Source organism: Oryctolagus cuniculus, chromosome 3 (genome assembly GCF_051225735.1).
Source record: "Oryctolagus cuniculus isolate XC-2025 breed Fujian yellow rabbit chromosome 3, ASM5122573v1, whole genome shotgun sequence".
Classification (NCBI taxonomy): domain Eukaryota; kingdom Metazoa; phylum Chordata; class Mammalia; order Lagomorpha; family Leporidae; genus Oryctolagus; species Oryctolagus cuniculus.
Window position 1 is genome coordinate 15,230,550 of NC_142869.1, and position 17,766 is coordinate 15,248,315.

The window sequence follows — 17,766 nt, forward strand, 5'->3', positions numbered from 1 at the left end:
ATATTTATATGTCAAATGGTTTCTAAAATAAGAGGGAGGTTGGGAAAAGGAAGAGGAGGGAGGGAGAAGTGTTACATTGAGAGAGGTAGGTCTCTAGAGACTATTGTAATGGAAATGGTGCGGGCTGTTTCTCACAGTCACAGGATGTGAGGAATATTAAAACGATCCCATTGTCACTCCACTCAGAAACATCTGTACCACTGAAAGATACATTACTCATTCTTTAGGGCTTGAGACAAGAAAAGATGTCATTGAAATACAAATATTATTTGACAGGACGTGAAGCCAGTGTTAAAATGGATTTGTCACCTTAGCTGGCCAGTCTTCTAAAAGGAGGCACATAGCAGGTGCATTTTTATATCCAGCAGGTAGACCTGGTATTTATTGGACTTCACGGAAAGCAGTGAAGCCTCCCTTTGGAAGACTCCGAGTAGCCTGCATGAGAATGCTGGGGACCAGAGGAAGGGAGTTACACAGCAGTGAGGAAGGGGAAAGGCAGTGCAGGAAAGCTAAGGACAGGCATGGATAGAAGCCTCACCCACCTAAAGCTCCTCCTAAAGCAGCTGGTTGGTTGTGCAGATCATCATGGACAAACCAAGCAAAGAACAGCCAGGACTGCAGGAGTCTGAAATCTCATGGCTGCACCACATTTTGTTTATGTTCTTCTGGAGGGCACCCTCCCTTGTCCTCATTCTTTCAAGCCATACAATCTAAATTAGATATAATAGTCTCAAGAAGACTAAATGTATCAGAAGCACTATTTGACATTTCTTATTTGCAACATTGGACACTTAGGAGGCAGCACAGTATCAGGAAATCTAAGTCCGAATAATGATCATAATGGTTGCTGATTGGTAGCTTCCCAAGTGCCTTTTACATACTTTTCTTTTGAATTTCTCAGAGAGCCTCTGAAGTAGCACTACTATGCATTTAGCAACAAATAATTCAAGGCATAAAGATGTTCAAGGAATTTCCTAAGATTTCAGGCAGGCAAAAGCGAGAGCTTGGATTTGAGTACTACTCTGTCTCTAAACCAGGGACTCCTACCTAGTTATCCATGTGACTTCATAGTTTACCTATGCAACCAAAGGCAAATCATTTGAGTTCTTAGCCCCTGGCTACTTTGTATACCAGATGAATAAGCTAGTTCTGTCTTTTCCAACTTTAATGTTTACACAACCCTACTGGAGATCTTCTTAAAATGCAGGTTTGCATGCTGTAGACTTGGGTCAGGACTTACGATCTGGCATCAACATCAAAGTCCTGGGTAATGTTGACACTGCTGGTTTAAGGACCCCATCCTCAGAAACAAGGGCTTGGCATACTTCAATATTTAGATTAGTGCTTATAAGTGACATCTGACACTCTTGCTTAAAAAATTAGATGTGGGTGGATGCCAAATGAGTACATATAGAGGATGGATTCCCAGGTGCACTGTTGCAAGAATTTCAAAGATGATTTTGCAAGATCATCTTTGCAGTACACTTTAAGAAATACTGCCTGGGTGATCTATAAATGGCATTTATTTTCTGTTGTAAAAGTCTTCGAAGAGTGTTCAATGTTAAGAAGCTTCAGGGAGTCCCACAGCAGTGAGGAAGGGGAAGAGCAGTGTGGGAAAGCTGAGGACAGGCATGGGTAGAGGCCTCACCCATCTGACATGCCTTCAGCAGCTGGTTAGTTGTGCAGGTCATCATGGACAAACCAAGCAAAGAATAGCCAGGACTGCAGGAGTCCTAAATCTCATGGCTGCAACACATTCTATTTACTTTCTTCTGGAGGGCAGTGTTTAACTGGAAGTGTTAATAAACAGTCAACAACTCACACTTATGGACCCCCTTGCTGTTTAGTGGCTGTTCCTAGTCCTTATGGGGCAGAAGTCTTTACAAAGAGTAGACTGAAAGGTTTGAAGGTCCTCCAGGTGGCCCTTTATGGAATTACTGTTTAAGAAATAACAATGGATCTCCTAGTCTGGTATAACTTATTAATTGGCTTCTATTTGTTAAATACAAGCTAGTCTTTCCTTAGGGTCTCATAAAGATGAGGGCCCCACTGTCCTCATTAAATCCAAAATGATGTGCAAACAGAGGTGATAAGTGGAAGCAGATGAAGAGGGTGGTGGGGGTGGGGGAGGGACACAGAGGGACACAGGACAATTGAGAGGCTATAGTCCTGGAAGAGTGATTCAAGATGTAGCACTAACCAGGTCCTGCCTGGTAACCAGCTAGAGCTGTTCAAACAACCTAAGACTTTAAAAATTAATTCATTATAATGAAGATCATTTGTGAAAACCCAGACACTGTCTTGGGACTTTAAAGACTAATCCTCCTCTCTGTGCAATCCGAGCAAGCTTTGATGATTCAGGGTCTGCCTGAGCATTGGGAGACAGACCAACGTGGTTCTGAGGAAGATTTTCTAACTTGGCACGAAGTTAGGAACCTAACAGAGCAAAACATTTCCTTGTGTTTGAAACTGGAAATCTCAGGACATTCGTCTTCACTTTCCATTCACTTGGCAGCTGTCAATAAGGCCTGGGAATAATAGTAATAAATACTATCATTTAATGACTTTTGCCACGTGCCAGATACCATAGGAAATGCACCAGAAGGGTTGACGTCTTAGTCCATTAAGCCTGCTATTGCAAAATACCTATGACTGGATACCTCATAGGCAACAGACATTTATTTTACATGGTTCTGGAGGCTGGCAAGTCCAAAGTAAAGGTGGTAGCAGATTCAGTGCCTGTCTCCTGGATCATAGATGGCAAATTTTTGCTGTCTCTTTGTATGGCATAAAAGGTAAGGGCCTCTCCTGAGGCTCTTTTTTAAGGGTGATGATCCCATTCATGAGGGCAAAGCATCAAATCACCTCCCAAAGGCCTCACTCCTAACATAATCTACTGGTGAGTAAGTTTCAGTGTATCAGTTTTAAGGGGACATAGACATTCTGATCATAGAAGCTGGTATAGGGAAAGACCAACAGTGAACCAAGCTGGATCAATAAATATCCACTGTGTAGTTCAGGATTAACAACAGTAATAATACCTACAAAGTTCTTGAACTTCACAAAACTCTTCATCAGACTTATTTATCTTTCTCTTAAGAACCCTGTAAAAGGTTTTCTATTTCTCTTCTTTAACCATGAAGAACTGTGGCCCAGGGAAGTCAGATGGCCTTCCCAAGGTGACAATTAAGAGGTAGCTGATAAAAGGAATGAATATAGGGAAGAGGAGGAGTCAGAACTCATTTCCATCCTTCTAGGTTTAGTGTCTGAGATCATCGTCACTCCTATAGAACACATAGGGAGTGCCCAGGAAGAACTGGTTCTGGAATGAAGATAAAAATATTGTAGTGGTGGGGTGTTAGGTTGAAGTGTCTGCAAGGCATTTGAGGTTTTATGAGAGGGACCTTGGGACAATGGTCAAGGCCACCTGTATTTACAGGAATCCGCTCAGAATTAAGCCAGGTCATATACCCTTAGGGTGTGAGCATGGGGGTCCTTAGTGGCAAGGAACAGGAACTCAATCAGGCTAATGAGTTGAGAAGGGTCTCAGAAACCAGGAACCTTTACTCAGAAGGGGAGAAACCAGCACAGCTCAGAGATCCAGGTGGGAAGAAGTCACAGTTTCACCAAATGGGATGAGTTATCTGCAACTATTTTACCACTCCTTCCCAGATTCAAAGTACTGAGAGGGAATTCCACTTGGTTTGTCGTATGCCCAACTACTGGCTAGAGGAAATGAGGACACTGGGACTTCTGTTTCCAATAAGATGGTACAAACAGAAGAGATGATTTTATATCAAAAGATGGAGGTGGGGGCAGCAGGTGCTGTGTTTGCAGTGGGTTAAACCACCACTTGGAACACCTGTATCCCATATTAAAGTGCCTCAGATCAAGTCCCGCCTCCTCTACTTCTGATCCAGTTTCCTGATAATGTGCACCCAGGGAGGCAGCTCAAGTACTTGGGTACCTGCCACCCATGTGGGAGACCTGGATGGAGTTCTGGCTCCTGACTTTAGCCTGGCCCAGACCCAGTTGTTGCTGGCGGTTGGGAGAGTAAACCAGCATATTAAAGATCTCTCTCTCTCTCTGCCTTTCAAAATAAATAAAAATAACTAAATAGGCATTTTTTTAAAAAAAAGAATCTATTGGTAAAGAATCAGCAATTTTCTTTTAAAAAGAAAAAAAAAAGAAGGAGGATGGGGGTGGTGGTGGTGGGGAATAGATGGTGTTAAGGTCACACATCAAAATCTGCCAATGGAGAATGTGGAGAAGGAAGTAGAGAGCCAAGAACACTCGGCTGCACAGTGCCCACTTATGGGAGAAACGAGACTTGAAGGGGAAAGGGAAAGGAAAGCTGAGATGTTGGAGGAGAGAATCAGCAGAGGAGTTTCCAAACATGGGCAAAACACCAGGGTTAAATGCTGTACCAAGGGGAAATGCTATACTAAGCTCCTGAAAGTGGCATTGGAAGTTACTGGCAATGTTTTAGAGTGAAGGGGGGTTGTAGGAAGGGAGGGAGAGGGGGGATAGCCCGATAATGGGAAAAAGGGAATGGGTTAACCAGGCTTAACAGAAGCAGGGGGGCAGCAGGTACTGCTTGGTGGTAGGAGGAGGAGAGCTGCCAGGTTGCTGCCTGAAGGTGTCAGTCCCACAGTGATGCTCAACCTGGGTGTTCCATCTTATTTGTCAGATTTAAGTAGAAAATAATACTTGGGAGTGTCCAGCACTTGGGAATTTCTTTTCTCTGAAGCTCGTGGTAAAATCGTGACAATAGCAAAATACAAATTGATGCTCTCATTTAATCTGTTTCAGAAGCCACAGAAAGAGGAAATTGGATTTATTTGAGAGCCAACTTTAAAGGAAAATAAAAAGACAAATGTCTTTTATAAGCTAAAAAGCCCAAACCAACACAACAGTCTCAGAAACTAATTGTATAAGTGAACTGTTACAGCAATTCTCTTTTTCTCTGGTTAAAATAATCTTACAAAATAGCAATCACATCTATAATGTGTAAAAAGAAATCTTGTGGTGTAATGTTTTTCAAGGAGGGGTTAGGAAAGAAGCAACTGTCATTACCTTCTTATCATGATATCCGTCATCTTCCAGACGAAACACCATCATCCCCACTGGGAGCTAAGGACAGTTTTTACTTAAATACAAGGTCATACTGTTTGGGTGCATAGTGGGGCAGTGGAGGTGGAATGGGAGATTTTCATTTATTCCAAGGCACTCAACACTGGACTCTTTCCAAGGGAGGAAACAAGACTAAATAGATCATTTGTTTTATTCTGTTTGGGCATTTCTTGCATTTCTCCCAACTGCGGCTTATGGATACAAAGCCAAACTCAGATCCTGGCTGGAGCTGGCTAAATTCCAGGTCACTTTTTTTTGTAGGAATAAACAATTTAAAGCTCTTTCTGAAGATGAAGGCAAGCCACGTAACTGAAGGACAAGTGGAATTCTGCTGTGAATGTGAAGTTGCAAAGAGTGTTAAATGATTTGTATTTCTTAAACAAAACTGAGGTAGAGCTAGGAGAGAAATATTGAGCGGAAGTACATATCTCTGAGAAACACATTCCACAGGGAGTCAAACACTGGAGGAGGAACTTTTTGACTCTGACTACCAAATGAGATAGGAACACGACTTCACTGGGATAGTCCCCTAAAGGTGAGAGGCAAAGTGAGTGGTTTACTTGACTGTCACAGAGAGTGCAGCGCGGGTTAGTGGATCGGTCTCCTTTGGTCAGCGTCAGGAAGGCCAGCCAACACCAGCTAGGCACACTCTGTAACGAGCATAGTTGGTATTCCCAGCAAATCCTGCTGGCAGAATGGCTCTTTGTTTGGGATCCCTTTCCTTTGGGAGACATTCGTCGTTGGTCCATCCAATGTCCAAGGAGAGAGAAAGGAACATTAGCGGCTGGGCGAAGCTTAGCATATTAGTTAACACTGCTTCCTGTCGAATTTCAGAATTGACAAGTCATGTACAGTATTGCTCAAAATGTTCCTTCCACAGGACAGGACGCAACAGGGAAGTGAACGCATTAAATCTAAACAAAAAGATAAATCCTAAAGACTTTGAATGTCTCCTTTAGATGAAGAATCAGGATCCTATTCACGCTCTAACTGGAAAGATAAAGGTGTTCTTTTGAAAAACATTGGTTCCATTAAAACAAGAGACTGAACCCTTTTAAATGTTTGTGTATTTATTTCAAAACTGGTTTACCTTTTAAATAACCTTACTAAGAATTTAAAATTGCAGAAAATTTAACCAAAGTGTGTGAGATCTGAATCAATGTATCAATGTTAATATGTGTGTTGCCATTGAGGAAATCCAGGCAAAGTGTACAAGGGCCCTCTCTATATTATTTCTTACAACTTCCTGTGAACCTAGTTATCTCAATTAAAAATTTCAATTAAAAAGTGATTGGGATAGAAATTGATGCAGTGGTGGATGGGGGCATAGTGGGTAAAACCACCTATGCAGTGCTGTCTTCCCATATCGGCACTGGTTCGAGTCCCGGCTGCTCCACTTCTGATCCAGCTCTCTGCTATGGCCTGGGAAAGCAGTGGAAGATGGTCCATGTCTTTGGGCCCCTGAATCTTTGTGTGAGACCCAGAAGAAGCTCCTGTCTCCTGACTTTGGATCAGCCCAGCTCCAGTCATTGCAGCCATTTGGGGAGTGAACCAGTGGATGGAAAACCTCTCTCTCTGTGACTCTGATTTTCAAATAAATAAATAAATCTGAAAGAAAAAGAAAGAAAGAAAGAAAGAAAGAAAGAAAGAAAGAAAGAAAGAAAGAAAGAAAGAAAGAAAGAAAGAAAGAAAGAAAGAAAGAAAGAAAGAAAAGGAAGGAAGGAAGGAAGGAAGGAAGGAAGGAAGGAAGGAAGGAAGGAAGGAAGAAAGAAAGGAAGAAAGAAAGGAAGAAAGAAAAGGAAAGAAACAGATGCAAGGAATCTGCTAAGTTTCCATCATTTGGCTTCACCTCCATGTCACAGTCCTAGTTTGTTTCTCCAGTAGTTTCAGTGAATAACTCCCTTTATATGGAAGAGGCTACTTCTAATATTTTTAACACACTGAGCCATCTTTGAATGTTTTCCTCTTCATTCGTACCCCCTCACTCCACTGGAACTTCTCCCAGCTCCAGCTCACTTCTCCTCACCCAACCAAGTCACAACACCATCGCTGGAGCAGTCCTAACCATGTGTACTAGTAACCTGAGATTTGTTCATCTGTCAGTCAACAAATAGTCACTGAGCCACTACTGTTGCATGGCTCTAGGCGCTGGGGATAGAACAAGTTGGAAGTCACGTTGCATTGGCATCACTTCCCTGCCCTCTGGGAGCATCTTCTGGTAAACAGTGGAAGAAAATTAGCAAGCAGCGAGCAAATAAATTAGATCATAAGGCCTGCGAAGAAAGTGCTAGGTTAGAGAGGAAACTCTGGCGGGAGGAGTCAGCATCTGATTTGTGACCTGAAGTACTGAGGAGCAATCCGGAGCAGCTCCTGGGGTGAGTGCATTTCAAGCAGCAGGAACAAGGAAAGGGGATTCACATGCTGCCCAGGACGTTAGCACGCCTGTGACGTAAACAGGTTTGCTTTTTGTCCCCTGCATTTCCTCCTTATTTGGGGGCCAAATTTCTGTTTCTTTGTCATTTGGTAAATAGTTATACATATACTGTGTTCCTGAGTCATGCATGTAACTGACAATACACCCTTCTTTCCACAAGTTATCATATTGCCATGGATCCCTCACTTTGTGATATTAATGACTCTGTTTTCAAGGAAAACAAACAGGACTGTTTTATCAGACTTTGTTTTAAACCTCTTTCAAAAAATCGATAGCAATTATATTCTATTACAGTTTTAATGACTTTGTGATTATTTCAAAACATACACGAAGGAAGCTGGACACCTTTTTTGTTTGATTGCTGTTTATGCCCCTGGCCTACTTTCCTGCTGGACTATGGTCTTTTCACCTTTTATTTGTTCAGTTCTGTTTAATGGAGCAAGGAAGCCTCTGATTATAACGTAAATCACAAATGCTATCCCAAAAACTTTAAAAACTAACTTAAAAAAAAAAAAAAGACGGACTGACTGTGGTCACCCTCGGAGGAGCCTAGATTTCACACTTTTAAAAGGAGCCCGGCCCCAGCACCGTGTAGAGGCTGCGTAGCATGGTCACCGCGTGCCAGCGGAGGGCTGCAAAGGCATCTTCCAAGTTGCTCCAAGCAGCGGATGCAGCCTCAATTCAGGGCTGTGTCAAAGGAGACGGGCGGCATTTCTTTCTCCCACTGGGGGACCTGGGCCTGAGAGCGAGGGTTCTGGAAATAAAGACACTTGTCATTCAAGCGGGGTTCCCGCAAACGACGCAAAGGAGGGCTGCAAATGCAAGATCTGGGCTACAGGGCCCGCAGCGATCTGTTGGGGACCCCGGCGTCCGCGCCTCTCTGCTGCTCACAGGGTCCCAGCATCTGAAGTCGCCAGCTGAGACGGGCTGGACCCCCTAGGACTCTGCGGATACTTCAGGCTGTCTCCGCAGCCAAGAATCAGCCTTCTGGGTTCCCTCGTCTGCCACGTGCCCGAAGCGCCCCGCCGCCGCCCCTGAGTCCCGAGGAAGCGAGAAGTCGGCTCCAGGGCACCCTGCAAAGCGCCTCGAGGGCTGATCCACCCCCTCCCGGCCGCGTCCTGGCATCCTCACGCCCACCCCTGGACGGGTGGGCACCTAACTGGGGAGTCCCTCTGTGTCTCCCAGGGGGCAGCCAAGCTGCGCCCTGCGGGCTCAGGGACGCGCCATCCGCACACCCACTGCGGGCAACCCACGCGCCGTTCCGCCCGGGTCGGCGCCTCACCTCGGGGTCGGCTGCTCTCCTAAGCGCTGCCTGGGCACAGTCTCACGAGGCGGACCCCTTGGGGGCGGCATCCGGGAGGCCGGGAACGGAGAGGGGGGCGTCCCGGAGTCCCGGCGCGGGGACGCTGCGGCCCGCCGGGCACACAAAGGAGGCGGCGGGAAGGCGGGGCGGGGCGGGCCGGGGCGGGGGCGGCAGGAAGGGGCGGGGGCCCGCGCGGCGGCGGCGGTGATAAAGCCCCTGCTGCCGCGGCCGCCCAGCTGCGTTCTGGGCTGCACGGCGTCTGCAGGCTCCTCCGCCGCCTCCTCCCTTCCCCGCCACCGCCGCCGCCGCCCGCCCTCCCCGGCTCCCCCGCCCCGCCGAGCGCGGCTCCGGCCCGGCTCCGGCCACGCTGCCCTCCGCGGCAGCCACCTGGGGATCCGAGCGAGTGGTGAGTACCGGCTGCGCGACCGCGGGCGCGGGGAGGGCGCGGCCGGCGTTGCCCCGGAGCGCGGCACGGTCTCCGGGGCTTCGAGCGCTGCTGGCTCCGCGCCTCGACCTTGCACCCGGCCCGCGGCTGCAGGCTAGCGGGGCGGAGGGGGGGCCGCCGACGTCGAGGAGAAGGCAACTTTCTCTGCCTTCCTCAGGCTGCCTCGGCCGAGCCTGAGTGCGCGCCCAGCTCCCCCATCCCGCCCGCTGGGATCTCCGAGTGGGATCCGGGCAGGGCGGACAGCGGCCGCGGCGGCTGCGGTGTCCAGGTGCGCCCGCCGCGGGAAACCCAGGGCTGGCGGGGAGCCCCGAGTCCGGGGCGCCTTCCGTCCGTCCCTCCCAGCTGGCGCCCGTGACCCTGAACGTGGCTTGCTCGCCCACGTCCCCTGCCCGGTACTTTGCGCGCCGTCAGGTAGAGGCAGACAAACGAACTCTCACTTGTTATCTCCGCCTGGGCGTTGTAGAGGTAACCGGTGGTTGACATTGGCTTCTGCAACCGATTCAAGCCCTTGTGAGCGGGTCCTGGCTGTTGCTATCATCCGTAGAAAGGAGCATTGCGAGACCGGTTAGTGGCTACAGGTAAGGCGAAAGGACTTGGAAATTCTGGGCGGAATTAGGTGTTTCAGTTGGCGACAAACTGAGCAGGGAGAGGAGGTTTCTCTTACATAAGACAGCGCTCCACCTTCAGGTGTTATGGAAGATGCTGCCGAGGGTTTAGTGTTTTTAATGAACCTCAAAGGCTGCTCTGTCTTGCTTCGACTACTTTCCAGACGGCGTTCTTAGATTTAGCACCCACATAAAAAGGTGTTGGAAGGTCTGACTTCCTCTTCCAAGCCAGGAAGCAGCCTCCTTCTCTGAACTGTTCTGGAACAATGTATCTGATCATTTTGTACCGTGGAGATTTTATACCAGAAGTTGAGCACAGATAACTGGAAGAGATGTCAGCTTTGCTAATTTGTGTATCCCAGGCACACTTACAGCAGGGAAGGTACTTCCAATGCCATCTGCATCTCTAAATGAGCCATTATGTGCTGTCTGAAATATTTCAGCAGAGAAAGATGTTAGCCTAAATGAAAGTTGCCCCAAGTTTTGGTGCTTTATTCAAACCGTATTGGAAAACGTTGTGCAGGCCGATGACTGAAGGTCACCAAGATGCCATCCATTTTTCACTCAAAAAAAAAAAAAAAAAAACCTGAATGGAGGCAGAAAATCTCCACCTCTCTTGAACTTTACACATTAGTGCAATTTTAAGAGGACAGAAATTACACAGTCTTTGAAGGGTGTGCATTTTCATTTCCACACATGGGTGATTAAATGCGAGTTGGAGGTTGCGTAATGTGGTAGAGTTGGAGATGCGGTGGTAGCCGGACCCCTGCCTGGGCCGCAGCTCTCTGCTCTCTATTGTCTCATTCCAGCCAGTTCTCCCTAACTCGTGGGCTCATGCTCTTGGCCAAAATCCCTGCGAGTGATGCTCTGAAGTCTCACTTCCTGGACCACCTCAAATCCAGTGACCTCCAGCATCTGCAGAAAGTCCTCCAACTAAATCAAGTCTTCCCTTGTCTAGAGATGCTCAGCATCTGAAATCAAACTCCCGTGTCTTAGTGTCCCCATACCGCAAACTCCTTCCTTCCAGGTTGCAAACTGGCACTTCCAGGGAGATCTTGTTTAACACATGAGATCTCCAAGGCCTTCCGCCTTCGGGTTCAGTGAGTGACCTACTGTACCCACCAGAGTGGATAGCTAGATCATATTATTACATATATAATACTGTGTTCCAGCCTCATATATAAATATATAAAGTATAATATGTCTTTGCTGTCTTAGAATGGTCATTCTTCTGAAAGAAGATAGACAAAAAGCAACATACACATGAAGGTACTTCAAAAAGTTCGTGGAAAATGGAATTAAAAGATGTTTATTTTTGTAAAAAAAATTGAAGTCCATGCATAGTTTTTTTTTTAATAATACATACTTTTCAAGACTTTTCAAAGACCTCCTCATGTATTATAAAATGATGGAAAATGACCAAGGTGTTGTGGTAGAAGAGAAATCAATTTGAACTGGGATCATAGAAACTAAGGGCAGCGACTACTGGTTCCAACTGTGTCCTCAACCCAGTCTTACTCCCTGTCTCATGGCTCTGTCAGTCTCTACTTATGAACTCTCCCCTTTTTGAGGCAAAAATGCCCTAACCATCGTCCCGTGCACTCCCACCTTATCTCTAGTGACCACCACATCTCCCCAGGACTTTAAAACTTGTTGACACTTCCCCAGTCTCCTCTAACTTCTCAGCTCTCTGCAAGGTGAACAGAGCTCCCCATATTCGTGAACAAGCAATCTGTGGGTGTTCACTAACCCCCTCTATGGCCTTTGATGAAGCTCATTCATTCCTTCTGGATGCTTTTCGCTACCTCGTTGCCATCTTCTGGGTTTTTCCTCTGCTTCCTTGGCATCTCCTGGGGTTACCCAGGGCCCTGTTCTTACCCCTCTCCAATCTACACAGGGTTCTTGGTGAACCGTGTTCCCACAGGTTCAACATCCCAGCATGAAGTGAGTCCCTGGTGGGTGTCCCAGCTAAAAGCTGTGTTCTGGTTAGTTACCTAGTCTCATGGACTGAGCCACATCCTTAAGAGAAGAAAACCACAGTAAGTCCAAAGTTGGTGTGAGCTTTCTGCATTCACCCCAAATCTGTTTTATCTTGAACCAAAATATGTCCCTGTCTTCTGTTTTGGGCGTGGTTCTGCCCTTCCCTGAAGTGTCCTAGGAGGAGCCTCATGGTGATGCTGACCTTCACTGGGTCCCCTCCTCTAGGCCAGTCAGCGTTCCTCCTCTCTCGGTGCTCTAGACTCCCACCAACCTCTGTCCTATCACACTGGGCCTGCCTTGTTTTAGCATCCAGAAAAGGCACAATGGTAGCCAGAGGTGCCACTTCCAGCTGGCCAGTATGCTATTGGCTTGAACAAAATATACAAAAACTGAGTTACTTAGAAATCTGGAGATGTCATGTGCATTTATAGCTTCTCTTAAAAAAAAGTCAGATGGCCTGGAATATAAGACTTACATTCCTATATGGCAGCACTCAACCGCTGCTGAATTGCCAGTGTTCATCTATGCTGGAGGCTGCTTGCTTGCTGGTTCCCCCTGGACCTGTGGCCCTCACAGACAGTAGCTTTCTAGCTCCTTGCCTTTGCTCTGACTCCCCTGGGCTTCAGAGCCAGTGACCCTAGGCTGAGACAGCCATCAGCAGCCTGGTAATCCCTAGTGTCTTACTGCACAGCTCTCTGCTCCTAGTTGTGCATCTCTTCTGTCTTCCATTTTATTGCTGGTGTGACTTTCCTTCGGCTCCCCAAATCCAGAAATGCTTGTGTCCTTCCTGATAAAAATTAATTGCCTCCCTCTTGATTTGGGGGTATACCAATCTGCAAAAGAGTAGTTACACTGGATCATTAAGTTTGATATCTCAGATCAAAAGGTGAAATCTCCATTGTCTGTATAATGTAGGACGTGAGTTTTTCCCAATGCTTTTGGGCTTATGGTTAATACTGATTTTTAGAGCCACCACACTTGAGCTGAGACCAAAGCCTCTGCTGGTCACAAACCAGAAACCTTACCACCTCCTCCTGCCTTGCAAGCTCCCTGAGAGGAGATGGGGCAAGATGGATCCTATATCCCAAATAACAGTGAAGAAACTATAAATATGGAGGCACAGACTGCCCCAGGGGGCCTCAGCCTTGAGACTTGGTGTATCCTGTTCAGCACTTGGTGCCCAGAGACTTGCAGAGCTTTCCAAAGTTGCTCAGCTGCCTTGGGAGAGTCCCTGTGCAGACCTTGGGTTCCTCTCAACACTCAGCCCTGCGCTTTCTACAAGTGCTGCAGGAACTCCCCTGGCTGCTGGCCATTTGTTGTGACCTACCAGAGTGCAGGCTTTCTTCAGCCCCTTTCTCCTTGCCTGCTTTGTCCCTTCTTGAAACTTTATTTTCTTGCAAAACTGAACTTCTTGGGGTAAACGCTGTGATGCAGTGGGTTAAAGCCCTGGTCTGTGGTGCCGCCATCCCATATGGGCAACAGTTTGAATCTCAGCTGCTCCTCTTCCCATCCAGCTCTCTGCTATGGCCTGGGAAAGCAGTAGAAGATGGCCCAAATGCTTGGGCCTCTGAACCCATGTGGGAAACCTGGAAGAAGCTCTGGGCTCCTGTCTTCAGGTTGGCCCAGCTCCAGCCTTGCAGGCCACCAGCAGGTGGAAGGCCTCTCTCTCCCTCCCTCTGCCTCTCTGTAATTCTGCCTTTCAAATAAATAAATAGATCTTAAAAAAAAAAAAGTCTTGTAGGCGCTGAATACCCTGGTGCTGTGCACTGCCTCCTTGCCCATTGGTCCACTGTTGTTCCCTTTCTCCTTCTGTTGTGTTCATTATCTGCCTGTTTCCCTCCACCACCATGCCTTTTCAAGACTTGGGTCTAGTATCATCTCAACCAGAGCATCCTTCCTGGCAGTCACTTACCCTGGCCCTTCGTGGCACACATGCAGTCTGCATATACATCCTACACCAAGCATACCTCTATCATGGCAGGTTTTGGACCTGAGTTGGGAATGCATCGTATGACTCTGGGCAATAGGTATTACAACAGGGCCCACCACCACATCAGGCTTTGCCTGCTAGACTGTAAACTCTGTGTTGTGATTCATACACACATGCTTGTGTTGTAGCTTCATACACACAATTGTGTTGGACCCAAAGGCTTGTAACAGTGTCTGAACTAAACCATATTCATATTTCTCATAAGTTTACTGCCTGCTTTATGGAAGAGTGCTTGTATTTCAGGGCTAAAGGGGAGCTCTCCCCTAGATCCCCACCTCTGGCTTTGATACTTCTGAATTTAATGTTTCTTCATGCTTTTGAAATTTTTTCAACCATGTCTGTTTTTAAAATAATGACATTAGTAGTTATTATTGCAGTTTTTAAGGATTTATTTATTTATTTAAAAAGGTACAGGGGAGGAGAGAGAGAGAGAGAGAGAGAGAGAGAGAGAGAATATCTTCCATCTACTGGTTCTATGGCAAGAACAGCCAGAGCTGAATCAGGCCAAAGCCAGAAGCCTGCACCTTCATCTGAGTCTCCCACGTGGTGGCAGGGACTAAGGTAATTGGGCCATCTTTACTGCTTTCCCAGGCACGTTGGCAGGGAGCTGGATTAGGAATGGAGCAGATGGGACTTGAACCAGTGTTTTTTTTTTTTTTAACTTTTATATAATGAATATAAATTTCCAAAGTACAGCTTATGGATTACAATGGCTTCCCCCCCATAACGTCCCTCCCACCCACAACCCTCCCCTTTCCCACTCCTTCTCCCCTTCCATTCACATCAAGCTTCATTTTCGATTCTCTTTATATACAGAAGATCAGTTTAGCATACATTAAGAAAAGATTTCAACAGTTTGCTCCCACACAGAAACATAAAGTGAAAAATAATAGATGATTTTTTAAATGATGATGAAATCAGATCAGACCTATTGTCATGTTTAATCCCAGTGAGAGTCAAGTTGGGAATTGATAATTTCTTTTTTTTTTTTTTTTTTTTTTTTTACAGAAGATCAGTTTAGTATACATTAAGTAAAGATTTCAACAGTTTGCACCCCCATAGAAACACAAAGTGAAATATACTGTTTGAGTACTTGTTATAGCATTAAATCTCAATGTACAGCTCATTAAGGACAGAGATCCTACATGAGGAGTAAGTGCACAGTGACTCCTGTTGTTGACTTTACAAATTGACACTTCTGTAATCTCCCTATGCTCCAGTCATGAGTTTCCAAGGCTATGGAAGCCTTTTGGGTTCTCCGACTCTTATCTTATTTAGACAAGGTCATAGTCAAAGTGGAGGTTCTCTCCTCCCTTCAGAGAAAGGTACCTCCTTCTTTGAAGACCTGATTGAACCAGTGTTTATACAGGATGCCAGTGTCACAGGCGGTGGCTTAACCTGCTATGCCACAACAACTATCCCCAACAGAACATTACTTAGAGAAAAAAGCATAAATCGAATACAGAAGTGCCTCTGTGCCTGTGTTCCCTTCGGTTATCCTCATCTGAACCCTTATCTGGCTGGGTTCTGTCTTTTTTGAGGTTCATTGGCTGGGCTCCGTCTGCATTTCATGGTTTGTATGAGCTAGGAGAATTTGTTTCAGTTTACTTATATTAACCTTCTGTTGATGGTGATATGTGACTTCTTGGTGACCAGATTTTTTTCCACCATGGCAGTTTTTTGAATATCTTCAGCCCAGTTTGGCAGGGCAAGCCCTGGGCTGGGTGAAGGTTGGAGTCATGGCACTAACAACCTGTGTGGTTGGCCATCTGGAACTCAGTTTCCATGTCTATACCATGGATTCATTGAAATAACTGATCTCAGAGGTGTCTTATTTTTTAAAATTCTGTATTTCTTGTTTCATTTTTTTTAATGATCCAGTTTTTTCACAAATGTCAAGTTTAGATGAAATCTTTTCTTAAATACATTTTTTCTGTGCTTATGTACTATGAAGTTCTTTCTCTTTCTCTCTTTTTAAAGCCCATAAAATTATTCAGCTTTAGTACTCAGAAGTAGCATTGTAGGCCCATATTAAGACTTGATTTGCATTCCCACATGGAGGTGTTTATTAAAATGCTAAATAAAGGGGGTCCTGTGTACTTAGATCTTCCTGATAAACCAGTTCTCCATCCATACATGTTCCTGTCTTCTCTTTGCAAGCCATCTTTCCTCATGAACAATTGCAGGCCTGATTGGAAAATCAAAGTTGGATCTTTAAAACATACTCTGAAATGCAGAATGGAGTGAAATGAAATAAATTATATCTTTATTTCTTAATCTCTGAGTTCCCAGTTTGTCTAGGAACGTGGAAAGATTAGTATGATTTTGCTTCTTGTTTGAGAAACGCCACCTTCCACCCAACGGGCCAAGACTGCTTCCACAGTCACTGAGTCTCCCCTTTATTCTGCTGCTCAGTTTCTAGGTCTGGATGGGAGCCCGGTCTAGAGACGTCAGCCTCCCTCCTAGGATTCTTTGTGTGCATGGAGATGGCCACTGAGCCTAAGGAACCCTCTCACTATTTGTAATTCTATTCAAGTATTCTGAAACTATGTCCCCTTATTTCATCATTGAATTCCTCCAAAGGTTGGGGTGGACACTTTAGTTCAAGATCAGATCAGGAACACCCAGACTCTTGGTACAGTTTAACCTCAGACTTTGCCCTTTGCTTCAGAAGACAACTCAAGAATTGGAATCCACTGTGCCTTTCTATTTTTATCAGGAGGATAATGTGGAAAAGATTTTAATGTAAAAGGAAAAAACAAATCCTATGAGAAGGTGGAAAGGATTTCTTGTACTGGTTGAATATTTTGGTAAATGAATTTTATTTTTGCACACACACACACATACACACACCTGTTCACTTCTACCCCCACCCCACTGTCACTACCCCTTAGTAATAATTCTGGTAATTGGGACATTTTTTTGGAAACACACCAAAAATAGTATTGTGTCTTCTACTCCCACCCCACCTTTGCCCCTCCATGTAGTGCCAGCAATTCTAACTATAGAAAAATTGAACACTTGTTATTGTCCTACATTTTTATGAGCCAAATCGTGAAAGTGAGGTGGATATTCAAAAGAATTTAACACCACATATGAAGCCCACTCGAAACTTGAATAAGGTGACCAAAAATGAAAATAGACATTTCTTTCTTTCTTTTGGGCAAGTGCTATATAAGTAGTGGTAGTGTTTGCTTCCTCTACTGAAATTTCTATTTTTCTTCATTTTTAAAATTAGAATCCAGTTAAGAAGACATGGTTTTTATCAAGGATTTGGTCACTGTTCTAATTATGTGGACTATTAACTATATCATTATCTTTCACTTACAAGTGCAGAAACACGAAATGTAAATAACTTAGGCAGAAATATGGGGTTATAAGGGTGAGCTATTATTGGCTTACATTGTTATTGCCATGACAGAAGTAACTCTGGCCCTGATGTTGACTGGAACCAGAGACTGAGGGTTTGAGGGCTGTCTTCTCTCTCATTGTCTCTGATTTCTGATTATCTTCAAGTTGCCTGTAAATAGCTCCAAGCTTACCAAAGAGCCATGTGATCAAAGAGGAAAGAGGAGCTTCCCTGCCAGTGCCTATCCTATAAGGAACTCTGATTGGCTCAGTTTTAGTCATGTGCCCTTCCCTGCACCAATTACCTTGGTCAGGAGGATGGAATACTGTGATTGGCTGAAGTTGAGTCACATGTTCACCCCATGATCAGGAGGGAAGGGTAGGGGTATACTGGACCTCCAAGTTACTCAACTGGCATTCATTTTCCTTTGACACAGGCTCTGTGTGTTCTCCTTGAGCCTCGTGCCTGCCTCTAGGATAAATACTAGTATCATTCCCACTCCTACAATCAGGAAAGAAGAGTGTGGA

General features: G+C 45.5%; 1 protein-coding gene and 1 long non-coding RNA gene across 3 annotated transcripts in view; one reads left to right on the plus strand and one right to left on the minus strand.

Annotated features, from left to right (window-relative positions):
- Positions 1–7,845: 7,845 nt before the first annotated feature.
- On the minus strand, positions 7,846–9,005 carry LOC149127266 (uncharacterized). The gene is made up of 2 exons (XR_016231426.1): positions 8,850–9,005; positions 7,846–8,321 (listed from the first exon to the last, which is right to left on the minus strand). It is a non-coding gene; the product is annotated as an uncharacterized LOC149127266 (long non-coding RNA).
- A 99-nt stretch (positions 9,006–9,104) lies between these two features.
- The window catches only part of SERPINE2 (serpin family E member 2), a 61,773-nt gene continuing 53,111 nt past the window's right edge, over positions 9,105–17,766 (plus strand). Inside the window, exons 1-2 of one of the 2 annotated variants that reach the window (XM_051848113.3) lie at positions 9,105–9,276; positions 9,779–9,893. The gene's annotated coding sequence lies outside the window, so the exon portion shown is untranslated. The remainder of the gene's footprint in view (positions 9,277–9,778; positions 9,894–17,766) is intronic. The other variant, XM_008259238.5, reaches the window with a different exon arrangement.